At 51.3% G+C, this 10,536-nt stretch overlaps 1 protein-coding gene across 4 annotated transcripts in view; it reads right to left on the reverse strand.

Moving 5' to 3' along the window:
- Positions 1–10,536, reverse strand: part of P2RY8 (P2Y receptor family member 8) — a 45,776-nt gene that overhangs the window by 24,808 nt on the left and 10,432 nt on the right. For 2 of the 4 annotated variants that reach the window (XR_004622288.1, XR_004622289.1), the window contains one exon: positions 5,405–9,473. The gene's annotated coding sequence lies outside the window, so the exon portion shown is untranslated. The other 2 variants (XR_004622290.1, XR_004622287.1) reach the window with 1 other exon arrangement.

A 10,536-nucleotide genomic window follows, 5' to 3' on the forward strand; every position in this document is an offset into this window, starting at 1 on the left:
CCCCCCCAGCACCCTCAACACGGTCCCCAAACCCCTAGGGGACCCAGCCGGCTGCTGGTAACGGCAGCCTGTCATGTGGGGATTTAATTAAACTCACAAACGTTATGAAAGGCGGAGCCCCAGGGCTGAGCCGCGGTGCAGGGAAAAGGTTCCTCTTTTTCAACAGCGGGCTCCCGGGGAGGGGGGCGGGCAGGGCGCCTTCGGTCACTGCCGGGGGATTTCACAGAGTTTTTATATACATTTGTAAAAAAGGGTATTAAAGGGAAAAAGTTGCACCTGAATATATTCAGGGGACCACTTGACGAGGGTGAGTTTATCGTGCAACCAGGTGCTACATTCAAGGATGACTTTCTTTGGATACATTTCACATTATTTTGTTTTACTTTGTAAACAAATCTGTGAATATTAATGATTGACAAGCTTACTCAGACTGCTTCTTATTCCCAAGCCAGCGCTGGACTGTTGTATATTTTCTGAGTTTTTTTTCCCCCTATTATGGGCTGAATTATGTCCTCCCACACACACACACTCAAATTCACACGCTGGAACCCTTACTCCCAGGACCTCAGAAGGTGGGTGTATTTGGAGATGGGGTCTTTAAGGAGGTCATTGGATCAAAATGAGCTCAGTAGGATGGGCCCTGATCCTACAGGACTGGGGTCCTTATAAGAAGAGGGGAGGAGGACACAGACATGCACAGAGATGACCACGTGAGGACATGGGGAGAACATGGGGTCTACTCGGCAAGGAGAGAGGCCTCAGGAGGAACCAGCCTCAGCCCCGCCTGGATCTCAGTCTCCCAGCCTCAGCCCCGCCTGGATCTCAGTCTCCCAGCCTCCAGGGCTGTGATCAATACACCCCTATTATTGAAGCTGCCGCACGCACGTGGGGTATTTGTGATGGCCGGAGCCGACTATTATGTTCTCTTAGCAGGCGGCAGGTTGGGGGCAAGAGGGGGACCGACTGGGGTTTTTAAAGAGAAGCATGCTTGCAGGAAAGAATCCCAGGTGTTGCAGAAACGCATGACCGACGGACGGAAGGACACGTGCCTGCAATCAAGCTATCTGCACGGGAGAACCCTGAAAAGCATTCCTGGGGCAACTGCCCTTGCATTCTGGCTCCACGCCCCGGTTTGAGGGTGGGCAGTGCTAATGGGAATGGGCTCTCCAGCTTTGGTTTGGGGCAGCCTCTAAGAGGCCCCCCCCCCACGGGCTGCAACCCCCTACGTGGGATTCGTCATGATGGCTGACACTGCCCATCCCCTCGAGACTTGTTTTCTTCCTGATCCAGCCCTTCCCACGGCCCCCAAACCCTCCACCCGGGGCCTTTGTCCTCTGCCATTCTCCGTGGACAATTCTAGAGCCGGCGTTATATGCCACGCGGAGTAAACGCTCGAGCAGGGCTTCCCTTGATGGTCTTGTCATATTAGCGTTTTAGGAATGAAATCCCTAGAGACGCCCGCCCCGGGGAGGGACCACGATATTTGCTGTTTCCCATTTTAAGAGTGTGACATTCCCATTGCCAAACGCAGGGGGACATCCAGCTAGGAGAGGGGTCGGTGCGTTCGTGTCCTGAGGCCGCGGGGACACACGTGAGCCCCAGCCCAGCTGGTTGGGAGGAACGGCATGCATGCATTTTCTGCCCGCTCTGCAGCTCTGAAGCCCCCCACGGGTCTCCCTGGGCTCAAATCCAGCTGTGTGCAGGGCGAGTTCCCGGCGGGATGGCACGGCTGGATTCCTTCCCTGGCCTTTTGCAGCTCCTGGAGCCCTGTGTCCCTTGGCTTGTGGTCTTTCCTCCGCCGTCTGCAAAGTCGGCTGAGTACCCTCGTGTCTCCTGCCCGATGTTCTCTTTTCTGCTGCTCTCTTGCACGCGGAAGGACCCATAGTGTATTGGACGCACCCAGACAGGACAGAGCCCAGGGTCGTCTGACCACCTCCATCCAGGTCCACCAATGACCAGCCTTCATGCCATCGGCAATCCCCAATCCCCTGTTTGCAAAGCAACAGGACCTATGCACAGGTTCTGGGGGTTAGGATGAGGACAAATTGGGGGAGGGGACATCGTTGTGCCTTCCATGGCGGGGTGGGGCATGCAGAATTCCTTTCTAGATTCCCACTGCTAAATCGGATACCTGTCCGTAATGGTTGGTAGTGAGTGTGTGCATGGAGGGATGTATGCATAGCAGGGGGAGAGCTGGTGCAGGGCTGGGGTCTGGCATGCCTCCCAAGGCTGGAAGCCCACACCGCCTGGGTCCGTGGAGGCTTTTGAGAGACCACAGTGAGGACAATGAGGGGAAAACGGCCAGGTAGGGCCCCAGGGAACAGCAGGGGGAGCAGAGCTGTGGCAGGGGGTGAGGGTGTTGGGGTCATAGTGGGGAGCAGGAAGGAGACAGAGCTTAGGAACGTTTGGCAGGTGAAGGAAAGCCAGCCACCGTTTCCCCACGGCCTGGGGTTGGGGTCCAGCCTACCTACATTCCCTACAGTTTGTAGGACCAGAGATGGGGTTTATGGTCCTGTACAAAGAGCCCAGGAACGGCCCCGGGGTGGGGAGGAGCAGACGTTCAGCTGGGGCTTTATCAGACCCTGGAGAACTTTCTGCATCGGCTCGTCCTCCGTAGACACTTGGCTTGTTCTCACGTCTTGGCTCCTGGTCCTATTGCTGCTGTGAGCACAGGGGTGCTGCTATGCCTTCGAGGTCTTGACTTCGATTCTTTTGGGTGTGTCCCCAGAACTGGGATTGCTGCATCACATGGTAGCTCTGTTTTCCATCACTCGAGCACGTGTTGATCAACACGTGGTCCTTGCCCACGGTGGAATGTGGCCCAGCCTTAGAGACGAAGGACATTGTGCACCTGCTAGGACGTGGATGGACCTTGATGACATCAGCCAGACACAGAAGGAGAAATCTGTGTGATTCCATGTATATGGGGCCCCTAGAGCCACCCAATTCACAGGTGGTGGGTGCCAGGGGCTGGGGAATGAGGACCCGGGGTGAGTGTCTAATGGGGACGGGGTTTCAGTTTTGCAAGAAGAAAAAGTCCTCAAGGGATGTTTGGGTGGCTCAGTCGGTGAAGCGTCTGCCTTCAGCTCGGGTCATGATCTCAGGGTCTTGGGATCGAGTCCCGCATCGGGCTCCTTGTTCGGCAGGGAGTCTGCTTCTCCCTCTCCCTCTGCTGCTCACCTCCCTCTCGTGCTCTCTCTGTCTCTCTCAACTGTATAAATAATCTTCTAAAAATTTTTTTAAAAAGTCCCTGAGTTTCAGTGTGCTGCCTTGTGCTTATAGACAGCAGGACACTATTGCGCATGTCAATTTGCTGAGAAGTTAGATCTCGTAGGAAGCCTTCTCACCACGAAAAAATAAGTAGATAAAACGAAAAATAAAACGAGGTAAAATAAAATCAGTTAAGATAAAAGCAGCATAAAATAGTAGAGCTATTTCCCCAGGGGTGAGGGGACGGGGACATCGCCGTGTCGTCTTGGCATTGCTGTGGATACTCTGATAACAGGATGCTGGCCATACACAGCTGGGTCCCCTGTGCTCAGCGATGCCCTGTAGGTGGATAGGAATCCTGGGTCGGCCGGTGTCCTGATGGAAACGCCAGTCCTTGCAAGTGCCAAACGGACGTGGGAGGGAAGGAACCTCAAGGCTATGGGTGCTTTTTTTGCTTTTTTCCTTCTTTTACAGTTAGGAACAGCTTGGAGTTCCCAGATCAAAGCAGGGTCCAAGGGGGCAGGTGATGAGGGCTATTGTAACATTAGCAGGTGTCCAGCCCATGAGCAGGTGTCATTCCAGCCCTGGCTTCCCAGAGGGCCATCAGCCCGGACGCCACCTTGCTCCACACCCCCGGAGGCATGTCCTCTGAGTGGCCAGCGTGGGCTCTCGGCTGCGGCCAGCAACTGGCCCAGTTTGTGGGGACCCAGGGGTTTCCCGGGATGAGGGATTTTCAGGGCTAAGCCGGGAGAGCCCCCACTAGCCACCCTTCTGAGTGGGATGTTCGAGAGAGACACAGGCACACACACACGCCAGGAGGGAAGTGATCCCCGTCTTCAGCCCTGGGCGCAGTCCAGGCTGCCGTCCAGTGTGGCCCGCGGGCAAAAATCTCAGTTCTGTCCTGCGAGAGGTGGGGATTTTCAGCCCTGACATTTGCACCGGCTGCGGGGCTGTGCAGGGCCCCAGCGTGGCTGCAGGCATGTGTCCTGGGGCTGGCTGGCTGGCTGGCTGAGTTTCGGGGAGGCCGCCTCCGCTCACACACCTTGTGGGGTGATTCCCGGGACGGGACTGCAGGTGGTGGGAGTGTCAGACCGGGAAGACAGTGGCAGCATCCCTGGAAGGGAGCTTTCAGACCTTTCTTTGCCCATCCCCAAGTTTCTGTTTGGCTTTCACATCCATATTTGGGCGTCGAGCCATTTCGAGGCTCGCTGTGGGAGGAACGGTGTCCCCAAGGGCAGGTGGCAAAGAGAGTGGGTTTATTTATCCTTATTCTCAGCCGCTCTCAGCTCTGCTCCCCTCCCTCCCCCACTGCTAACATGGCGTGGGGGTTGCTGACAGTCGGCCAGGGACTGGCCCCACCTGCTGCCGCTTCCTCTTTCTGCGCACCTTTAGGGGCCCTGCCGGTTTCCCCCCACGCGTGCCCTGCTGGAGGGCTCTGCGCCTGCTTCCGTGCCCACCACTTGTCCCCAGCTTGGCGCCCCCGCTGTGGGACAGCCCTCGCCCCCCACCACTGGCCCTACAGGGATGAGACCACACTCACCGCCTCCACCGAGCCAGCAAACCCCAATTCGTGGCCTGCAATGCGGTGGGGAGGGGGTGGAAAGGCGACCCCAAAAGGATATGTCCATGTCCTGACCCCCAGAACCTGTGAAGGGGGCTTTACTGGGGAGTTGGGTCTCTGCAGATATGATTAACTGAAGTACCTGAGATGAGCTCATCCTGGAGCTGGTGGTTCTTAAAAATACAATGACAGGGGTCCTTACAATAAAGAGAAGAAGACACAGGAGGACAGAGGCAGAGGTGGGAGGGATGCGAACGCAAGCCCAGGGACACCTGGAGCCCCAGAAGCTGGAAGAGGCAGAAAGGACCCTCCCCTAGAGCCTCAGGAGGGAGCACGGCCCTGCCCCGCCTGGATCTCAGGGGTCCTGCCCCGCCTGGATCTCAGCACCCCTGCCCTGCCTGGATCTCAGACTTCCGGCCTACAGCTGGGACGGCAACAAATTTGGTTGTTTTAAGCCACCCATGTGTAGTCCTTCTTTATGGCTGTCCACGAAATTAGCGCTAATGTCTTTCCCCATGCACTCTAAAACAATTTGGATATTAGCCGCGAACACCATAAGTTTTAAAAGATGGCAAACAATTCTGGACACACCCGTGAACGTTACTGTTTAAAAATACAAATGCTAGACGACCGTTTTGAAGGCATCCCTAATGATATCAGTTTTATATATTGTATCATGTGTTTAACCAACCGATGAACGAACTCTTTTTAAAGATTGGGCAATGTCACATCATCATTATTTTTTTTTCTTTCTCTTCAAACTGCCATTTTGTTATCACTCTTTTTGCAGATTCTGAGCCTGGTGACTTAGAGACGTGCTTGCAACTCTTTGGTCTATGATCCCATCCAAGTCACGACAACAAAAATAGGTGTGCGCCTTGTAAATGCACACGTGTGTTTCACTTCCTGTCCGTCAGGGCCTCCGTGCTAAAAGCCTTCCTCCAAGTTGCCGGTCATTGTGGTCAAATCAACGCAAGGAACGTAAATGTATCACACGCTTTGATGCACGATTATTAAATCCAACAGTAAAAAAATGTATGGGACACAACTTCCCTAATGAGCCGAAATGCGGTCAAGATTTTACCACGCGTTGAACAAAAGGGAATATTCGTGGGGCGAAAAATGCCTCTGTTGTCTCGTTTTCACTTTCAATAGGCATTGACTTCAACACACATCTTACAAGGTCCCCCAGGAGGAGGACTCAATGTCCCCGGAGCAGATAGGCTATGATTTGTTCCAATAAGGACTTGCTAACTCATGGTGTAACACACAGCACATCTGGAAGAAATCCTGCAAAAGTTTCAACTGTGGGATTCCCACCCACAAATCTTGAAACTAGTGGGAAATGAGTCCGCCATGTTGAGAAGTCTCAATGTGTCCAACTGGCAGCTCTTCCTTCTTTGTATGTGGAGGAGGGAAAGGTGGTAAACTGAAAATGTCAGTATTGCCACTGCTCCACTGAATTCAGAGCTTCCCCTGCATGGGCCCCATGCACCTGCTTTGTGAGTGAGTCACTTCCCCGGCCGTCAAACAGGTGCCTCCAGGTGGGTGACATGGGACCCTTCAAGTCTGGGATACCCGGGGTTGAATATTAAGAAGGTGGGCTTCTCCTTTGGGGCCCCTGGGGACATACATCTGAGTAGGATTTATCCTGGAGGAGGGCTTGCTTTGTCTTGTTCACCCAGAATTCTAGAACTTTCTTGACCTTGCATTTGACCTGAATGCTGATTGGAAAAGAAACAACCTTATTTCCGTTGCCACGAGTTGATTATTTTAAAACTAAGTGTGTGTGTGGATCCCTCCAGGCGGGCTCTGGTGCCCTGGACATCTCAGTTTGAAGACCCCGTGCTGCTCTCCATCTTCATGCAAGGAGAGGGAGGGGGTCACCTGGGACTTGGGGGGAGGGGGCAGTGTGCAAAAGCAGTTCTCAGTGAAACCGCTTTTGATTTGTACGTGATTGTAAATATGCATGGAAATGTTAAACAGCTTCATGAGGGAGTACGAGCTTTAGAGTCTCGTGCATGGCTGGAGAACCCAACGCTCACATCCATCCTGACAAAAACAAACAAACAAAAAACCCGGTAACTGCTGGGGGAGAGGAAGCATATTACAGGAATGTGCCCACCCCCAACCTCCTGACTTGAACCCCCCACAGACGGTGGGAGCAAAAAGTTACATTTCCGCCAACAATTTCCCTGAGCTAGCTTTCCTACTTAAAATAAAACTGGGTGCCTTGAAGTCATTATCGTACTAAGCACTGTGGAAGCACAAATACATTAAAAAATTTAATTCATCAAGAAAATTAACCGTTGGGCTTGGATCTCACCAATGTTTCAAGAGTTGTTTCTTTTTTTTTCTCTTCCTGGTTGACATGGTTATGGACGGGAAGCAGATATGTCACGGCAATGCTGCTAGTGGCAAACGTACGTGACTTTCGGAGGTTGTTTTCACGAAGCGAGGTGTCACTTGCTTTGGAGCGCCTGGTTGTAAATAGTGGGTGTTTACCAGGCATTTCCGATCAGCCAGCCTTGAACAGGTGCGTTGCATTCAACCCTTAATGCAACCCTATAATGCCAGTCTTACCTAAACTCTGGACCCCACAGGCATAGGGATAAGCTTTGCACATTTTTCTCCTCCCAACCCCATACATCCCCGCCTCCCCCCATTCTACTGATCTCTTCATTTCATCATTTCCTTCCTTCTACCTTATTTTGGTTTGAGCTAGCTCTTTCTAGATACTTAAGATGGAATCTTGGGCCGTGGGCATGCAGTTTTTCTTCTTGTCTAAGGAATGGATTCAAGGCTATGAATTTGCCTGTTTTCACCACGTTGGTTCCACCCTAATGTGTTTCGATGCATTGTGTCTTAATTATTGTTTGTGTGAGCTTCCTACTGTAACAAAGCACAGCATGCATTAGGCAACAGAGATCTGCTTTCTACCGCTGTAGTGATCAGAAGCCCCAAATCCATTTTGCCAGGTAAAAGTCAAAGTTTTGGTAGAGCTGGCTCCTTGTGGCAGGTCTAAGGGAAAATCTGATTCCTTGTCTTTTCCAGACTTTGGAGGCACCTATAGTATTCTGCCTACCACATGGGGATTAGGACATCTGTGAGGACGTGGGCATCTCTGGGGCCGTGTCTGCTGGCAACATCATTCATTCAAAATCTTTTCTGTTTTCATCGCAATCTTTGGCCCATGGGTTATTAGGAAGGGTCTAGCAGTGGATGAATCTCTGGTCAGCTGTTCTTTATTTGTTTCCAGCTCAATTCCCTTGAGTTCAGAGAGAGGTATCGGGAACACGTTCAATCCTTTGAAACGTGTGAGGCTTGCTGCAGACCCAGCAGATGTTGTTCAGTGACTGTGCAGAGATGATCTTTATGCCCGTGGGGCCCAGAGTTGAGATTAAGAAATCTGAGGTGGCCTGAGGCCAAGGCCCATCCATATATTCTTTCTTGTGGCCTCTGACCCACGGGGTACCCCCTTAGATAGTTGATGGGAGAGAGAACACCATGGATCAGTGCATGTCCATCCATCTCTTCCAGACAAGGCTCCAGATGGAGGTGGTCATGGATATGAAGAGTCCCTCATGAAAGCCATTCACAGACCGCACTTGAGTACAGAGGCCAGCAAGGGTTGCAGTGGAGACAAGCCATCCTTGACCGGGCAATGGTATTGTTCTCTCCTCTGTGGGATTGGTCTCCATTTCTGAGAAATAGCAGGTTAGGGCAGGAAGCAGAGAACAAAACCACAGTGGTTGGAGTCCTAACGCTGTGTAGGTAATTGTCCTGACTGTTGACTGTATGGGTTTCCTATGGTTGCTATAACAGAGTACCTGCGTCTGCAATTTGTTTTCTCACGGAACAGTAAACTGATATTTATGACTCCCAGTCCTGGAGGCTGGGAGTCTGAGATCCAGGCGGGGCTGAGGCTGGGAGTCAGAGATCCAGGCGGGGCTGAGGCTGGTTCCTCCTGAGGCCTCTCCTTGGCGTGTAAACCCCATCTTCTCCCTGTGTCCTGACATGGTTGTCCTTCTGTGTGTGTGTGTGTGTGCGTGCGCGTGTGTCTATGTCCGAGTTTCTCCCTTTTATAAGGACACCAGTCATATCAGAGTAGGGACCTGCCCTACTCCAGTGTGACTCTGTCTTGCCTAATTACATCTACAGAAACCCTATTTCCAATTGAGGTCATATTTTGGGGTCTTGGGGTGAGGACTTCGACAGCTGAATTTGTAGGGATTGAATTCAGCCCATAATAACGCAGTCCCATATCTACATGGGCAACCTGTCTGCATTCACACGTAATCCTGGTACCCCTCTAACTAGGTACCTTGTTGTTCTGTGGGCTCTCTACTTAATGAGTTACTTACAACTTCCCCATGCACATGCATTTTTTTGCTGTGCTGTAGGCTGCTAGCCACGCCTCCCACTGTGAACTGCAGGGCCTCTCGGAGGCAGGAGAAGGGCTGGGTTTCCTGGGTGGTGTAGAGGCCAGTGGGCCGATTGTTGTGAAACTGATACGATCATGAGAAGCAGATGATTATCTTTCTGTGAAGACAGGGCCAAGTATCCCACAGTGGGCCTCTCTGTTAACCTTTGGGGTCTCCATGACCACGTATGCCACCCACTTGCTGGATTTCACAACGCTCACTCCACGGAAGAGAATTGAAAGATCGAGCCACCATGTCCAGATACATCTGATGAGTCTCTGCAGACGTAATGCAAGATGTCACTTGAGTTGCTGGTGACAAAGCTCAGAAGATTATCAGATTAAGGAAATGCAAGAGGAGAAGTTTGCCAGTGAAGTGGTTGTAATTCTTCTTTGCTTCACTATGTAAACCATCGGGGTGTTTTTCTTATCCCCTCCTAAAACTTAATTACAGAAAATGGTGTTTATCGATTCAAACAAAGGTTCTTTAAGTCCTTTTGAAAGCCCATGCCGTATTGTTATGTTGTCCCCTGGGGCTCATGCAAAGTTATATGTCAGTTATATCTCAATAAAACTGGGGAAAAAAGAGAGGAGAAGATATGTCCGCACAAAGATTAGTGCAAAAACTAAAATACAACAAAATGCGTTCCCTCGTGCTCTTGTTCCCTCTAAGATGAGCCACAGGTCTGTTGCACAAAGGAAGAAAGAAGGTGAACTCCTCAATTGGGAACTGTGAGGTGCCTTGAAAGAGCCCCCTTTGCATTGCCACCATGTAACAGGGAGTGTTATGTGTCCACTTGGCCGATCCATGGTACCCAGATCTGTGGTCAAACACGAGTCTACACGTTGGTGTGTGTGTTTCTTTTAGATAGGATTAACATTTCAATTAATGGACTTTGAGTAAAGCAGGTGGCCCTCCATAATGGGGTTGGGTAGGCCTCGTCTGATCAGTTGAAGGCTTTGAGAGGAAACAGGGAATTCTGTGGCCAGATGGCCTTCACACTCAAGATGCAGCCTCAGTGCTTCCCTGGGCCTCAGCCTGCTGATCAACCCTGCAGATGTCAGACTGCTGGCCTCCACAGTCATGAGTCAAATCCTTAAAATAAATCTCTCTCTCACTTTACCTGTCTCTGTCTCTTCTATAGGTAGACACAGATCTTTTCATGTAGCATCCATGTATCTATGTATTTATGTATCTATCCATGCATCCATCTATCCATGCATCCATCTATCCATGCATCTATCTATCCATGCATCTATCTATCCATCCATCCAACCATGTATTCATCCATCCATCCATGTATCCATCCATCCATCCATCCATCCATCCATCCATCCATCT

The sequence above is a fragment of the Ailuropoda melanoleuca genome, chromosome X, assembly GCF_002007445.2.
Source record: "Ailuropoda melanoleuca isolate Jingjing chromosome X, ASM200744v2, whole genome shotgun sequence".
Classification (NCBI taxonomy): domain Eukaryota; kingdom Metazoa; phylum Chordata; class Mammalia; order Carnivora; family Ursidae; genus Ailuropoda; species Ailuropoda melanoleuca.